At 49.7% G+C, this 16683-nt stretch overlaps 1 protein-coding gene across 10 annotated transcripts in view; it reads left to right on the top strand.

Annotated features, from left to right (window-relative positions):
• Window positions 1-16683, top strand: part of UPF2 (UPF2 regulator of nonsense mediated mRNA decay) — a 1696571-nt gene that overhangs the window by 1228630 nt on the left and 451258 nt on the right. The window lies entirely within an intron of this gene.

Consider the following 16683-nt stretch of genomic DNA (forward strand, 5'->3'; position numbering starts at 1 on the left):
TGTGTAGCATTGCAGGGGTTTTTGCACCTCGTCATTAGATAGCATACAGCGCTAAGCTCTTCCGGGTTCTAATCCAAAGTCTGCCTGCAAAGAGAGTTCATAATGCATTAGGTTCCAAAATGGGATTAGCATATTGTATGAAGCAGGTTCCTGCAGTTTGTGGCAGGTGTCTCTCATAAAAGCGAAAACACTTAAAAGTTGTTTTGCCAAAATTAATTATGATATGAATATGTAATCATTTAGGGAAGAAAGCGAGAAATTGCTTATTCTTTGTGACATCTTAAGAAGATGTACAAAGTTGAGCATTGTACTTAAGAAAAGCAATATTGTTTATTTGGATTCTCTTCTGAACAAAGAGCTATAGTGTCCCAGTCAGCAATAAAAACATTTTCTTAATCGCATGCTGTTCACTGTTAGAGTATTCCCCAGAGGTTAGACTAGTTCTGGAACTTTTAATAACAATCCTGCCACACATCTGTTAGGTAACATCATGCAGCTCCATAAAGGTTTCTTTTCACCCAGTAAGTGAGGGTGTGAAGCTGCATATAGGACCACGCCTCGTGCTTGTCCCATATAGACACTAACTGCAGATTCCTCACCTTTTGAATATTCCCCAGGTGTGAAATTAGATGCTGAAACATTTGAGAAGTTACTCTGTGTGCCGATAGGTGGCGCCGTCGGGCTCCACACTAACGCCTTCCACTCTAGAAGGACATGTGGGGCCTATATAGGTGCCACTTCTGTGTGCAAACGTTAGTTCCTTTCTTACGGATCTGGAACTACCTCTCATCTCTGAGACAACTTTTCAACCCAAAAACTTTCAGTGTGCAAGGGAAATATCACCTCCCAAGATGACAGGATTGAAACCAAGGACTTTCTCAAACAAATATCTGTGATGGATCTTCAGGTTTACCTGTGGTGCCTGGGGAGAAAGCACAAGTCTACGGCCTGCAGTGACTGAGTGTTGATAAAATGGAAGGTCATATGAGAGAATGAGATGAAGCTATATGTCACCAAGTGTTTGAGGACTCTGCTACGTGACTAGTCTATGTCAAAGGGTAGGTCCTGGTCCTGTTTCCGGTCCAGAAGGTGCTGAAGTCATCACCAAGGTCTGTTTTTGCACCTAGTCTTGCGGTAAGCCAATGAGGGGAAAAAAAATCGAACCTGAACTTAAGGTGCAAGTGCATCACATCTAGGGTAACACTGGCGTGTTTGCCCTTGACGATACAAAAGGGGATGATGGACGGAGCGTTTGAACAAATCAAACACTCACCCCCAGTCAACTGATCTGGGTTTAATCCATCACCATTCTTTAGTTCACTCAGCCACCCCAGTTCAGACATGGCTATATGCAAATCAGTCTGACCCTGTGCCTCATGGGAACAGTGCAGCCCGAACTGCGAAGCCATGTCTTCCCTGGACCGGAAACAAGCATCCTGGGACCGGTTTCGGATTCATAATCCTCATCAGCCAGGCTATCTTGAATCCAGTGGCCAAGTGAAAAAGGGACTCACGTCTGAGCATACCCAGCCACACTTAGGGCGAACAAAGCGATACAAAAGGGGATGATGGACGGAGCGTTTGAACAAATCAAACACTCACCCCCAGTCAACTGATCTGGGTTTAATCCATCACCATTCTTTAGTTCACTCAGCCACCCCAGTTCAGACATGGCTATATGCAAATCAGTCTGACCCTGTGCCTCATGGGAACAGTGCAGCCCAAACTGCCAAGCCATGTCTTCCCTGGACCGGAAACAAGCATCCTGGGACCGGTTTTGGATTCATAATCCTCATCAGCCAGGCTATCTTGAATCCAGTGGCCAAGTGAAAAAGGGACTCACGTCTGAGCATACCCTGCCACACTTAGGGCGAACAAAGCGATACAAAAGGGGATGATGGACGGAGCGTTTGAACAAATCAAACACTCACCCCCAGTCAACTGATCTGGGTTTAATCCATCACCATTCTTTAGTTCACTCAGCCACCCCAGTTCAGACATGGCTATATGCAAATCAGTCTGACCCTGTGCCTCATGGGAACAGTGCAGCCCAAACTGCCAAGCCATGTCTTCCCTGGACCGGAAACAAGCATCCTGGGACCGGTTTCGGATTCATAATCCTCATCAGCCAGGCTATCTTGAATCCAGTGGCCAAGTGAACAAGGGACTCACGTCTGAGCATACCCTGCCACACTTAGGGCGAACAAAGCGAAACAAAAGGGGATGATGGACGGAGCGTTTGAACAAATCAAACACTCACCCCCAGTCAACTGATCTGGGTTTAATCCATCACCATTCTTTAGTTCACTCAGCCACCCCAGTTCAGACATGGCTATATGCAAATCAGTCTGACCCTGTGCCTCATGGGAACAGTGCAGCCCGAACTGCCGCCAATTGGACCCTCTGAATATACCAGTGTGCCTCCTCCATCTCCCTTTCCGGCTCCACGCTGGTCCATGGAGCCTCGACGCTAATGGTGACTCAATCGATGCCGGAGGAAAGTGCCAGTTGTGCTCTTTGACTCAGTCGGCTTCACTGTGAACGCAGCCGAGGCCACACTGTGCTTTGATCGAAGCTCAACCTCCCAGCCTGGACTTGCCATCTCCATAAGAAAGTAGATATATGTTGCATTTCTTTGGCATGGATACAGGCAATGATTATTATGCAAGTGTTAAAATAGGGGAACCCTTTTGACCGACCCAATTGATAAACTCTGTCGGGCATATTAAGGGGCACATATTGGATGCATTAATCTCTAATGACCCTGAAATAGCTGCATCTCTGCCAGTACCCATGCCGTGGTCAGATCACTTGCTCGTCCCTTTCTCTCCTAGTTTGAGGGAAGCTGGCAGGAAAAATCCTCAACCAGTAGGGACTACCCAGGTGAGGAACTGGGCGAAGCTTAATCCAGTGGCTTGGAGGAAATGCTTAATTGCCTCTGCTCCCGGGATACAAGGAAAGGTTGAAGAAGCATACTCCGGCTGGGAAAGCTGGAGTTCTTGCTCATTGGATAAGGTTTCCCGAAAAACGACTCTCAAACCAAAAACATCAGCTAATGAGGCAGCTTGGTTTTAAGCACAATTGGCTTTATTAAAGAAAAACTAGAAAGAGGATGGAGGACGAACCTCGATCCCATAATAAGTTTCCTATAAGGCAGCCATCAGGCTTTACTATAATAACATCAAAGATGCCCAGGTGACATTTTTTGAGTTTAGGATCACTCAAGTACAGAACTCATCCAAGGAATTCTTCAAGGTTGTCGAATCTCTAACCTCCTTAACAGACAAAAACCACCCCTCGCAGGCCTCGGAAGAGAAATGTAACGACTTTACCGTAACTTTTTGGCAAAGAAAGGAGCGATCTATAGTTCCTTTCAGATTAGGACCGGTACAACTACATGCCAGATTGAGAATGGAACTACTATGTGTCAGGGAGGCAATCAGCACACAGACGTGGCGAGTCCATGCCTTTCCTGCTGCTTCATTCAGCTTAAGGTTTCTGAGTATCCGGGCATCGCCCACGGAATCCAGCCACCCCCGCATAATTGTTGAATCCCCCCGCAGTCCAGAGCCGTTTGGCACCCGCTACAAGATTTACTCCCGCAGCCAGGTTCTGCCAAGACGCCGGCCGCCCACCTTTCCTTTGAGCCGCTTTGGCCCCCACGGAACCCATCAGCACCGTTTTCATTGACAACCCGGTCCTGAAGATGATCCTGACCAAAGAGGATCGAGACTTAATAGATCGTTCAGCGCAATAGATGGCGCATCTCCCAGTGTGGCTCTGTTAAATAATCCGTCCAATCATCCAAGATACCAGCATTATAATTCATTGTGTTGAGACACCTTGTTCACCTGATTCACTGTATATATTTCTGATAGATACATCTGCCGTGTGGATTCCTCACCTTGTGAATATCCCCTTGCGTCAGCAACATTCGGAAATTCTTTTTGTAGCTTCGCGCCGACGTGGTCTCAGACGTCACAGAGGCACGGCACCGCTCGCGACTCCGCTGACGTCACCGACGCCTATAATAGACCCACGCCGGCGTGATGACATCAGTTCCCTTTTTTCCGCGTCGTCGACGCTAACGGTTTTCTGGGATCGTACTGTAGCTTTACAGTAACTTTGTTACTATTATTCTATTACTGTGTCTATCTTTAATTTCTTAGATGTCGTCGAAGAAGACTGGTTTTAAGGCTTGCGGGGAATGTGGCGAGACAATGTCTATAACCGACCCGCATGAATGCTGTGTCTGGTGCCTGAGTTCCGACCATGACGTCCAAGATTGCCCTTGCTGCAAGAAGATGACCCCGAAGGCTTTACGAGAGAGGGAGGCAAAATTTAAGAATAAGAAAGTTAAGAAGTCTTCGAAGTCTCGATCTCGGCGTTCGAGGTCTCGTTCGAGGTCACGCTCGGAGTCGTCTTCGGCTCATGCTTCGAAATAAGAAGCACAAGAAGAGGAGCCATGAGTCACGTCATCACTCAGAAAAGGACTCTAGTTCAAGACCGAAGTCCCAGGTCAAACTTCTGAGTAAGGAAGTGGAAGTTTCGGAATCGGAAGATCATAACTCTGCTGGTGAGGCTTCGCATCCGAATTCGCCCGAGTCTCAGAAGCAGGTCCATTCTCCAGTTCTATCCAATCCTTCTGGTCAGGAGGATGAAGGTGAGGAGCAGGGGGCTGGTGAAGTCGAGGTTCCGGTGCCTGCGGGTTCGTCGACCCCGGTTCCTGGACTCGATGAAGAGGTCGACGTCGTTTCGACTCCGCCTCCTCAGGAACAACCAAGAGGTCCATATCCGGATTTTCCGACTCCAGGTCAGGATCCATCTCAGTTCCTGAACGCCATGTTTGGAGTTTATTCCAGGGCAATGTTCCCGTCTGGTGCACCTGTTGGTCCCACGGGTCCTATGGCTTTTAACTTGGGTGTTCCCCAGGCTTATGCCCCTGCGCCCTTCATGCCTTTTATGCCGGCTATACCACCGCATAGGCATTTTCCGACACCTCCGGTGTCGTCGATGCCGACTCCATCGACGCCGGTTCCATCGACGCCGATACCTACGACTCCGAAGCAGGGATCTGCTCGACCTCGTATAAAACGACCTCATCCGACTTCGTGTTCGACGCCGGCACCGACCCCGTCGGAGTCGATTCCGAATCCATCGACTTCTATTATGAAGGAAAGATCTCGGAGAGAAGCTCAGAGACTTCTGGAAGAAGAAAGATATCAATATTCAGATACTGAAGAAGGGGAGTTACAGGATTCTGAAGATCCTTTTGAGGACTTGGGTGAGGCCAGTGGGCTTGAACTGTCTCCTGAGTGGGATTTGACTTCAATGTCAAATGTACCGTCGAAAGATGTGGTGCCTTATCACACCGTTATTAAAAAAGCAGCGAGTTTATTGAACATTACTCTGCCCACTGCTGATTATAAGCCAAATATTTTAACTGAGGTTCTTCATTCACCCTCATCTGTTATTGAACCTATGTTACCCTTCAATGATGCCTTATCTGAGCCGCAAGGAGGGTAATTGGGAGGGAATTCCTGGAAAGGAAGTGCATACCCATTCTCTACAAGATTGAGAACCCAAAGATCCGATGTTATTAATTCCCAATCTTGTAGAAAATGTGTAAGCCGACCCCCCCACTGGGCCCACATTATCCGGAATGGCGGATCTAGGGCTGCTTTGCTGCGTTGGCAGGGGGTTGGGAAGGGGAGGAGGAAGAGGAGGAGGAAGCTTGACAACCTCTAGGGCGGGATCTTTGCCTGCCCCTGTACGACTTGTACAGCGTATTCTGCTGCTGTTGTGGCTGCTGCTGAGATGGTCTGTAAGAACGAAAGGAAGATCTGCCAAACCCTCTGAAGCGTCTTCCAGTAGTACCTCTGGACTGGAGACCCAAAGATTTTGCAGTGGCTCTACTGTCCTTAAAACGTTCCAAGGCAGCATCAGCCTTCTTACCAAACAATCCTGGGCCATCAAAAGGCAAGTCCATCAAAACAGACTGAACGTCTGCAGAGAACGCCGATGATTTAAGCCAGGCAGCCCTCCTAGTGGCCACGGAAGAGCCCATGACCCTCGCCACCGAATCAGCAGTGTCCAGACCACTCTGAATCACTTGTCTTGCAGCTGCCTGAGTGTCCGATATCACCTCCTGAAAATCTTTCCTCTCTTCCTCAGGGATTTTCGGAACCAACTGCTTGACAGAATCCATCAATGCATGAATATACCTCCCCATCAGACAAGTTGCGTTAGTTGATTTAAGCGCCATACCGGCTGAGGAGAAAACTTTCTTAGCGGTTTGATCCTGCTTCCTGGATTCCTTTTCCCCAGGAACCTGCGGAAAAGCCCCAGCAGACCTTTTCGAACAGGCAGCCTGTACAACGAAACTCTCAGGCAGGGGGTGTGTTGACAAGAATTCAGGGTCACCTGGAGCAACTCTGTGCCTCCTCGCCACTGTCCTAGAAACTGCAGGAGCAGACAAAGGCTTCTTCCAGACTTCATAGATGGTTGTTCGGAGGACCACCTGCTTCTCCTGCAGGAAGAAGTCCTGGCTTTATTCCGAAAAGGTGCGATAGAGGTGGTTCCGGAGCAGGAAAGGGGTCAGGGGTGCTACTCCCGGTATTTCCTGATCCCCAAGAAAGATGGCAGACTTCGGCCAATCCTGGACCTCAGAATTTTGAACCTTTACCTGAAACAGGAAAAGTTCAAGATGCTCACTCTTGCGCAGGTTCTTCAAGCGCTGCTAGAAGAAGACTGGATAGTGTCGATCGACTTGCAGGATGCGTATTTTCATATTCCCATCTTGAAGTCGCACAGAAAGTATCTCCGTTTTACGGTTGGGTCACAACACTACCAGTTTGTGGTCCTTCCGTTTGGTCTTACTACTGCACCTCGAGTTTTCACCAAGGTGATGGCAGTGGTGGCAGCTCATCTCAGGAGAACGGGGATACATGTGTTTCCGTATCTAGACGACTGGCTGATCAAGGCGGAGTCGCCGGAGAAGGTGCTCCATCATCTGCAAGAGACAACTCAGTTGTTGCACAGGTTGGGTTTTTCGATAAATGTACCCAAGTCTCACCTGGTGCCCTCACAGCGCAACCTGTTCATAGGTGCGGTACTGGACACTACTGTGTGTCGTGCATTCCCTCCTCCTCAAAGGATTCGCGACATACAGGAAATGATTCCTTTGTTCTGCAATGGAGTGGTCGCTCCAGTTCTGAAGGTACTTCGCCTGCTCGGTCTGATGGCTTCTTGTATTCTGTTGGTCAACCATGCACGCTGGCACATGAGGGCACTCCAGTGGTGCCTCCGCAGGCAGTGGTATCAGCACAACGGAGATCTCAGGGAGTCAGTGAAGATCTCCAGAGAAACTGCAGCGGATCTGTCTTGGTGGAGCGTGGAAGGCAATCTGTCTCAAGGGAAGCCTTTCCAGATTCCTCCATCGGTTGCCACAGTGATATCGGATGCGTCCACTCTCGGGTGGGGTGCTCACCTGGGGGACCTGGAGGTCAAGGGTCTTTGGTCTCCAGAGGAAAGGTTGCTTCACATCAACCTTTTAGAATTGCGGGCGATACGTCTGGCGCTCAAGGCCTTCCTCCCTTCCCTTCGCGGTCAGTCGGTTCAGGTCCTGACGGACAACACGACCGCGATGTGGTACATCAACAAGCAGGGAGGAGTAGGGTCGCAGTGTTTCTGCAGAGAGGCTCTGCGTCTCTGGTCCTGGGTTCAGGACCATCGGATTTGTCTAATGGCAAATCATCTGGCCGGAGTTCAGAACGTTCGTGCAGACAGTCTCAGTCGGCAGTTCTCTGCCGATCACGAGTGGAGGCTCCATCCGGGGGTAGTTCACAACATCTTTCAGATGTGGGGGACTCCTCGGGTGGACCTGTTCGCCTCTCGCGAGAATGCTCACTGCCTGTCATTCTGCAGTCTCCAGTATCCGATGCAAGGAGCCTTGGGGGACGCGTTTCAGTTGAGTTGGAGCTCGCAACTCCTTTACGCGTTTCCTCCCATACCTTTGATTCCTCGGGTTCTGAGGAAAATTCGCCAAGACCGGGCCCAAGTCATATTGATCGCCCCGGATTGGCCAAGAAGGGTGTGGTATTCATATCTTCTCCACCTCTCCTCTCACCCGCCGCTCCGTCTCCCTCACAGGGCAGATCTCCTCTCTCAGATGGAGGGGCAGGTTCTACACCCCCACCTCCAGACCTTACACCTTCATGCCTGGAGATTGAACAGGGCAACCTGATTTCTTTTTCTCTCCCTCCTGATGTAGTGGATGTCATTTTGTCAGCCAGGCGTGACTCCACTAAGTCCATCTATTCTTATAGGTGGTCTAAATTTGTTACTTGGTGCAGGGAGAAGTCTATAGACCCTTTGAGGGCCCATTTATCTGATGTTCTCCAGTTTGCCCTTTCTCTGGCACAGCAGGGGCTTGCTGTTGCCACGGTGAAGGGTTATCTTTCTGCACTGTCGGCTTTTATCTGTTTGCCTGACCAGCCTTCTCTTTTTAAATCTCCTATAGTTTTACGGTTTTTGAAGGGCCTCACAAATAAGTTCCCTCCTACTCCTTTTATTGTGCCTCAGTGGGATTTAAATCTTGTTTTGACATTTTTAATGGGTGCTCCTTTTGAGCCTCTTCACAAATGTCCTATGAGGCTTCTGACTTACAAAACGGTTTTCCTCGTTGCAATAACCTCGGCAAGGAGGGTAAGTGAGCTTCAAGCTCTTAGTCACAAGCCCCCTTTCTTGACCATTCATGCTGATCGAATGGTTCTTAGGACCAGGGCTGCTTTTCTGCCAAAGGTGGTGACTCCTTTCCACCTTGGTCAATCCATTACCCTTCCTACCTTTTATCCTCCCCCCACACCCTTCCAAGGAGGAGGAGAGATTACACCGTCTTGACCCCAAGAGGGCGGTGTCTTTTTACCTGGACAGGACTAAAGACTGTTGTTTGGATGACCAGCTCTTTATTGGCTTTGTTGGCTGGAAGAAAGGAAGAGCGGTCCATAAGAGGACTTTATCAAGATGGATCGTCCTCTGTATTAAGATCTGCTACTCTTTGGCCGGTAAGGAACCTCCAGAGGGTATAAGGGCTCATTCTACAAGAGCTAAATCATCAACCTCAGCGTTGGCTAGAGGTGTGCCTGTTGAGGATATTTGTAGAGCGGCAACTTGGTCTTCCCTCCACACATTCGCGAAGCATATCTGCTAGGATTCCGAGGTGAGGAGGGAAGGTAATTTTGCACGCTCTGTCCTCCAGGATTTCCTGGTCTAGAAGAGTGGACACTCTCCTCCGGGAGTGGGGACTGCTGTGGGACTCTATTCACAAGATGAGGAATCCACACGGCAGATGTATCTATCAGAAGAACAAGTTACTTACCTTCGGTAACGCTTTTTCTGGTAGATACTATATCTGCCTGTGGATTCCTCACTGACCCACCCGCCTCCCCGTTGTCCACTTTTCTATGCCGGAGTTTCTATTATGTATTTGTTTATTTCAAATGTTTTGTTGCATTTGCTTCACACTGTGTGTGTTACCTTGGTATTTGTACTGCGTATACTGGGTATATGTCTACTGTCATCGTCCGTCCGTGTGCCTCGAAGGCACGGAAAAAAGGGCGGAACTGATGTCATCACGCCGGCGTGGGTCTATTATAGGCGTCGGTGACGTCAGCGGAGTCGCGAGCGGTGCCGTGCCTCTGTGACGTCTGAGACCACGTCGGCGCGAAGCTACAAAAAGAATTTCCGAATGTTGCTGACGCAAGGGGATATTCACAAGGTGAGGAATCCACAGGCAGATATAGTATCTACCAGAAAAAGCGTTACAGAAGGTAAGTAACTTGTTCTTTATCACCTTCACACCATGCGCCATTCCTGCTGATCACAATTGTCACTTGCTTCGCCACTTCCTGTGTCACTTACACATTTAGCAAAAACAACAGGTGATGGACAGAATGCAGAACATTGTCATACATTCACCCCAGTACAGAGATCTGGGCCTAAATCCATCGTTTTTTTGCACTCCACACCACCCCAGGTCAGACATGGCCATATGCAAATCAGCCTTGACCCTGTGCCTCATGGGAACAGTCCAGCCCGAACTGCCAAGCCATGTCTTTCCCAGACCGAAATCAGGCATCCAAGGACCGGTTTCTGGCTATCAGCCGTCATCAGCCTGGATAGCTTGACTCCAGTGGTGTGGAGAGCATGGGACTCAAGTCTGAGCATACCCATCCGGGTCGACAAAGACAAAAACAACAGGTGATGGACAGAATGCTGAACATTGTCATACATTCAACCCAGTACAAGGATCTGGGCGTAAATCCATTGGTTTTTTTGCACTCCACACCACCCTGGGTTAGACACTGGCTATATGCAAATCAGCTCTGACCCTGTGCCTCATGGGAACAGTCCAGTCCGAACTACTAAGCCATGTCTTTCCCAGACCGGAATCAAGCATCCAAGGACCCGTTTCTGGCTATCAGCCTTCATCAGCCTGGATAGCTTGACTCCAGTGGTGTGTAGAGCCTGGGACTCACGTCTGAGCATACCCAGCCCACTCGGGGTGGAAATTGCAAAAAACACAGTTGATGGACAGTATGTAGAACAATGTCATACATTCACCCCAGTACAAGGATCTGGGCCTAAAGCCATCGTTTTTTTGCACTCCACACCACCCTGGGTTAGACACTGGCTATATGCAAATCAGCTCTGACCCTGTGCCTCATGGGAACAGTCCAGTCCGAACTACCAAGCCATGTCTTTCCCAGACCGGAATCAAGCATCCAAGGACCGGTTTCTGGCTATCAGCCTTCATCAGCCTGGATAGCTTGACTACAGTGGTGTGGAGAGCCTGGGACTCACGTCTGAGCATACCCAGCCCACTCGGGTGAAAATTGCAAAAAAACACAGTTGATGGACAGAATGTAGAACAATGTCATACATTCACCCCAGTACAAAGATCTGGGCCTAAATCCATCGTGTTTTTGCACTCCACACCACCCTGGGTTAGACACTGGCTATATGCAAATCAGCTCTGACACTGTGCCTCAAGGGAACAGTCCAGTCCGAACTACCAAGCCATGTCTTTCCCAGACCGGAATCAATCATCCAAGCGCCGGTTTCTGGCTATCAGCCTTCATCAGCCTGGATAGCTTGACTCCAGTGGTGTGGAGAGCCTGGGACTCACGTCTGAGCATACCCAGCCCACTCGGGGTGAAAATTGCAAAAAACACAGTTGATGGACAGAATGTATAACAATGTCATACATTCACCCCAGTACAAGGATCTGGGCCTAAATCCATCGTGTTTTTGCACTCCACACCACCCTGGGTTAGACACTGGCTATATGCAAATCAGCTCTGACCCTTGCCCTCATGGGAACAGTCCAGTCCGAACTACCAAGCCATGTCTTTCCCAGACCGGAATCAAGCATCCAAGGACCGGTTTCTGGCTATCAGCCTTCATCAGCCTGGATAGCTTGACTCCAGTGGTGTGTAGTGCCTGGGACTCACGTCTGAGCATACCCAGCCCACTCGGGGTGGAAATTGCAAAAAACACAGTTGATGGACAGAATGTAGAACAATGTCATACATTCACCCCAGTACAAGGATCTGGGCCTAAATCCATCGTTTTTTGCACTCCACATCACCCTGGGTTAGACACTGGCTATATGCAAATCCGCTCCGACCCTGTCCTCATGGGAACAGTCCAGTCGAACTACCAAGCCATGTCTTTCCCAGACCGGAATCAAGCATCCAAGGACAGGTTTCTGGCTATCAGCCGTCATCAGCCTGGATAGCTTGACTCCAGTGGTGTGGAGAGCATGGGACTCCCGTCTGAGCATACCCATCCCACTCGGGGCGACAAAGGCAAAAACAACAGGTGATGGACAGAATGCAGAACATTGTCATACATTCACCCCAGTACAAAAATCTGGGCCTAAATCCATCGTCTTTTTGCACTCCACACCACCCCAGGTCAGACATGGCCATATGCAAATCAGCTTTGACCCTGTGCCTCATGGGAACAGTCCAGCCTGAACTGCCAAGCCATTTCTTTCCCAGACCGGAATCAAGCATCCAAGGACCGGTTTCTGGCTATCAGCCGTCATCAGCCTGGATAGCTTGACTCTAGTGGTGTGGAGAGCATGGGACTCACGTCTGAGCATACCCATCCCACTCAGGGCGACAAAGGCAAAAACAACAGGTGATGGACAGAATGCAGAATATTGTCATACATTCACCCCAGTACAGAGATCTGGGCCTAAATCCATCGTTTTTTTGCACTCCACACCACCCCAGGTCAGACATGGCCATATGCAAATCAGCCTTGACCCTGTGCCTCATGGGAACAGTCCAGCCCGAACTGCCAAGCCATGTCTTTCCCAGACCGGAATCAAGCATCCAAGGACCGGTTTCTGGCTATCAGCCGTCATCAGCCTGGATAGCTTGACTCCAGTGGTGTGGAGAGCATGGGACTCACGTCTGAGCATACCCATCCCACTCGGGGCGACAAAGGCAAAAACAACAGGTGATGGACAGAATGCAGAACATTGTCATACATTAACCCCAGTACAGAGATCTGGGCCTAAATCCATTGTTTTTTTTGCACTCCATACCACCCCAGGTCAGACATGGCCATATGCAAATCAGCCTTGACTCTGTGCCTCATGCGAACAGTCCAGCCCGAACTGCCAAGCCATGTCTTTCCCAGACCGGAATCAAGCATCCAAGGACCGGTTCCTGGCTATCAGCCGTCATCAGCCTGGATAGCTTGACTCCAGTGGTGTGGAGAGCATGGGACTCACGTCTGAGCATACCCATCCCACTCGGGGCGACAAAGGCAAAAACAATAGGTGATGGACAGAATGCAGAACATTGTCATACATTCACCCCAGTACAGCGATCTGGGCCTAAATCCATCGTTTTTTTTGCACTCCACACCACCCCAGGTCAGACATGGCCATATGCAAATCAGCCTTGACCCTGTGCCTCATGGGAACAGTCCAGCCCGAACTGCCAAGCCATGTCTTTCCCAGACCGGAATCAAGCATCCAAGGACCGGTTTCTGGCTATCAGCCGTCATCAGCCTGGATAGCTTGACTCCAGTGGTGTGGAGAGCATGGGACTCACGTCTGAGCATACCCAGCCCACTCGGGGTGAAAATTGCAAGAAACACAGTTGATGGACAGAATGTAGAACAATGTCATACATTCACCCCAGTACAAGGATCTGGGGCTAAATCCATCGTGTTTTTGCACTCCACACCACCCTGGGTTAGACACTGGCTATATGCAAATCAGCTCTGACCCTGTGCCTCATGGGTCCAGTCCGAACTACCAAGCCATGTCTTTCCCAGACCGGAATCAAGCATCCAAGTAACCGGTTTCTGGCGATCAGCCTGGATAGCTTGACTCCAGTGGTGTGCAGAGCCTGGGACTCACGTCTGAGCATACCCAGCCCACTCGGGGTGAAAATTGCAAAAAACACAGTTGATGGACAGAATGTAGAACAATGTCATACATTCACCCCCGTACAAGGATCTGGGCCTAAATCCATTGTTTTTTTGCACTCCACACCACCCTGGGTTAGACACTGGCTATATTCAAATCAGCTCTGACCCTGTGCCTCATGGGAACAGTCCAGTCCGAACTACCAAGCCATGTCTTTCCCAGACCGGAATAAAGCATCCAAGGATCGATTTCTGGATATCAGCCTTCATCAGCCTGGATAGCTTGACTCCATTGGTGTGTAGAGCCTGGGACTCACGTCTGAGCATACCCAGCCCACTCGGGGTGGAAATTGCAAAAAACACAGTTGATGGACAGAATGTAGAACAATGTCATACATTCACCCCAGTACAAGGATCTGGGCCTAAATCCATCGTTTTTTTGCACTCCACACCACCCTGGGTTAGACACTGGCTATATGCAAATCAGCTCTGACCCTGTGCCTCATGGGAACAGTCCAGTCCGAACTACAAAGCCATATCTTTCCCAGACCGGAATCAAGCATCCAAGGACCGGTTTCTGACTATCAGCCTTCATCAGCCTGGATAGCTTGACTCCAGTGGTGTGGAGAGCCTGGGACTGACGTCTGAGCATACCCAGCCCACTCGGGGTGAAAATTGCAAAAAACACAGTTGATCGACAGAATGTAGAACAATGTCATACATTCACCCCAGTACAAGGATCTGGGCCTAAATCCATCGTTTTTTTGCACTCCACACCGCCCTGGGTTAGACACTGGCTATATGCAAATCAGCTCTGACCCTGTGCCTCATTTGAACAGTCCAGTGCGAACTACCAAGCCATGTCTTTCCCAGACCGGAATCAAGCATCCAAGGACCGGTTTCTGGCTATCAGCCTGGATAGCTTGACTCCAGTGGTGTGGAGAGCCTGGGACTCACGTCTGAGCATACCCAGCCCACTCGGGGTGAAAATTGCAAAAAACACAGTTGATGGACAGAATGTAGAACAATGTCATACATTCACCATAGTACAAGGATCTGGGCCTAAATCCTTGCTTTTTTGCACTCCACACCACCCTGGGTTAGACACTGGCTATATGCAAATCAGCTCCGACCCTGTGCCTCATGGGAACAGTCCAGTCCGAACTACCAAGCCATGTCTCTCCCAGACCGGAATCAAGCATCCAAGGACCTGTTTCTGGCTGTCAGCCTTCATCAGCCTGAATAGCTTGACTCCAGTGGTTTGGAGAGCCTGGGACTCACGTCTGAGCATACCCAGCCCACTCGGGGGGAAAATTGCAAAAAACACAGTTGATGGACAGAATGTAGAACAATGTCATACATTCACCCCAGTACAAAGATCTGGGCCTAAATCCATCGTGTTTTTGCACTCCACACCACCCTGGGTTAGACACTGGCTATATGCAAATCAGCTCTGACACTGTGCCTCAAGGGAACAGTCCAGTCCGAACTACCAAGCCATGTCTTTCCCAGACCGGAATCAAGCATCCAAGGACCGGTTTCTGGCTATCAGCCTTCATCAGCCTGGATAGCTTGACTCCAGTGGTGTGTAGTGCCTGGGACTCACGTCTGAGCATACCCAGCCCACTCGGGGTGGAAATTGCAAAAAACACAGTTGATGGACAGAATGTAGAACAATGTCATACATTCACCCCAGTACAAGGATCTGGGCCTAAATCCATCGTTTTTTGCACTCCACATCACCCTGGGTTAGACACTGGCTATATGCAAATCCGCTCCGACCCTGTCCTCATGGGAACAGTCCAGTCGAACTATTAAGCCATGTCTTTCCCAGACCGGAATCAAGCATCCAAGGACAGGTTTCTGGCTATCAGCCGTCATCAGCCTGGATAGCTTGACTCCAGTGGTGTGGAGAGCATGGGACTCCCGTCTGAGCATACCCATCCCACTCGGGGCGACAAAGGCAAAAACAACAGGTGATGGACAGAATGCAGAACATTGTCATACATTCACCCCAGTACAAAAATCTGGGCCTAAATCCATCGTCTTTTTGCACTCCACACCACCCCAGGTCAGACATGGCCATATGCAAATCAGCTTTGACCCTGTGCCTCATGGGAACAGTCCAGCCTGAACTGCCAAGCCATTTCTTTCCCAGACCGGAATCAAGCATCCAAGGACCGGTTTCTGGCTATCAGCCGTCATCAGCCTGGATAGCTTGACTCTAGTGGTGTGGAGAGCATGGGACTCACGTCTGAGCATACCCATCCCACTCAGGGCGACAAAGGCAAAAACAACAGGTGATGGACAGAATGCAGAACATTGTCATACATTCACCCCAGTACAGAGATCTGGGCCTAAATCCATCGTTTTTTTGCACTCCACACCACCCCAGGTCAGACATGGCCATATGCAAATCAGCCTTGACCCTGTGCCTCATGGGAACAGTCCAGCCCGAACTGCCAAGCCATGTCTTTCCCAGACCGGAATCAAGCATCCAAGGACCGGTTTCTGGCTATCAGCCGTCATCAGCCTGGATAGCTTGACTCCAGTGGTGTGGAGAGCATGGGACTCACGTCTGAGCATACCCAGCCCACTCGGGGTGAAAATTGCAAGAAACACAGTTGATGGACAGAATGTAGAACAATGTCATACATTCACCCCAGTACAAGGATCTGGGGCTAAATCCATCGTGTTTTTGCACTCCACACCACCCTGGGTTAGACACTGGCTATATGCAAATCAGCTCTGACCCTGTGCCTCATGGGTCCAGTCCGAACTGCCAAGCCATGTCTTTCCCAGACCGGAATCAAGCATCCAAGTAACCGGTTTCTGGCTATCAGCCTGGATAGCTTGACTCCAGTGGTGTGCAGAGCCTGGGACTCACGTCTGAGCATACCCAGCCCACTCGGGGTGAAAATTGCAAAAAACACAGTTGATGGACAGAATGTAGAACAATGTCATACATTCACCCCCGTACAAGGATCTGGGCCTAAATCCATTGTTTTTTTGCACTCCACACCACCCTGGGTTAGACACTGGCTATATTCAAATCAGCTCTGACCCTGTGCCTCATGGGAACAGTCCAGTCCGAACTACCAAGCCATGTCTTTCCCAGACCGGAATAAAGCATCCAAGGATCGATTTCTGGATATCAGCCTTCATCAGCCTGGATAGCTTGACTCCATTGGTGTGTAGAGCCTGGGACTCACGTATGAGCATACCCAGCCC

The sequence above is a fragment of the Lissotriton helveticus genome, chromosome 1_1 (genome assembly GCF_964261635.1).
Source record: "Lissotriton helveticus chromosome 1_1, aLisHel1.1, whole genome shotgun sequence".
Taxonomy (NCBI): Eukaryota; Metazoa; Chordata; class Amphibia; order Caudata; family Salamandridae; genus Lissotriton; species Lissotriton helveticus.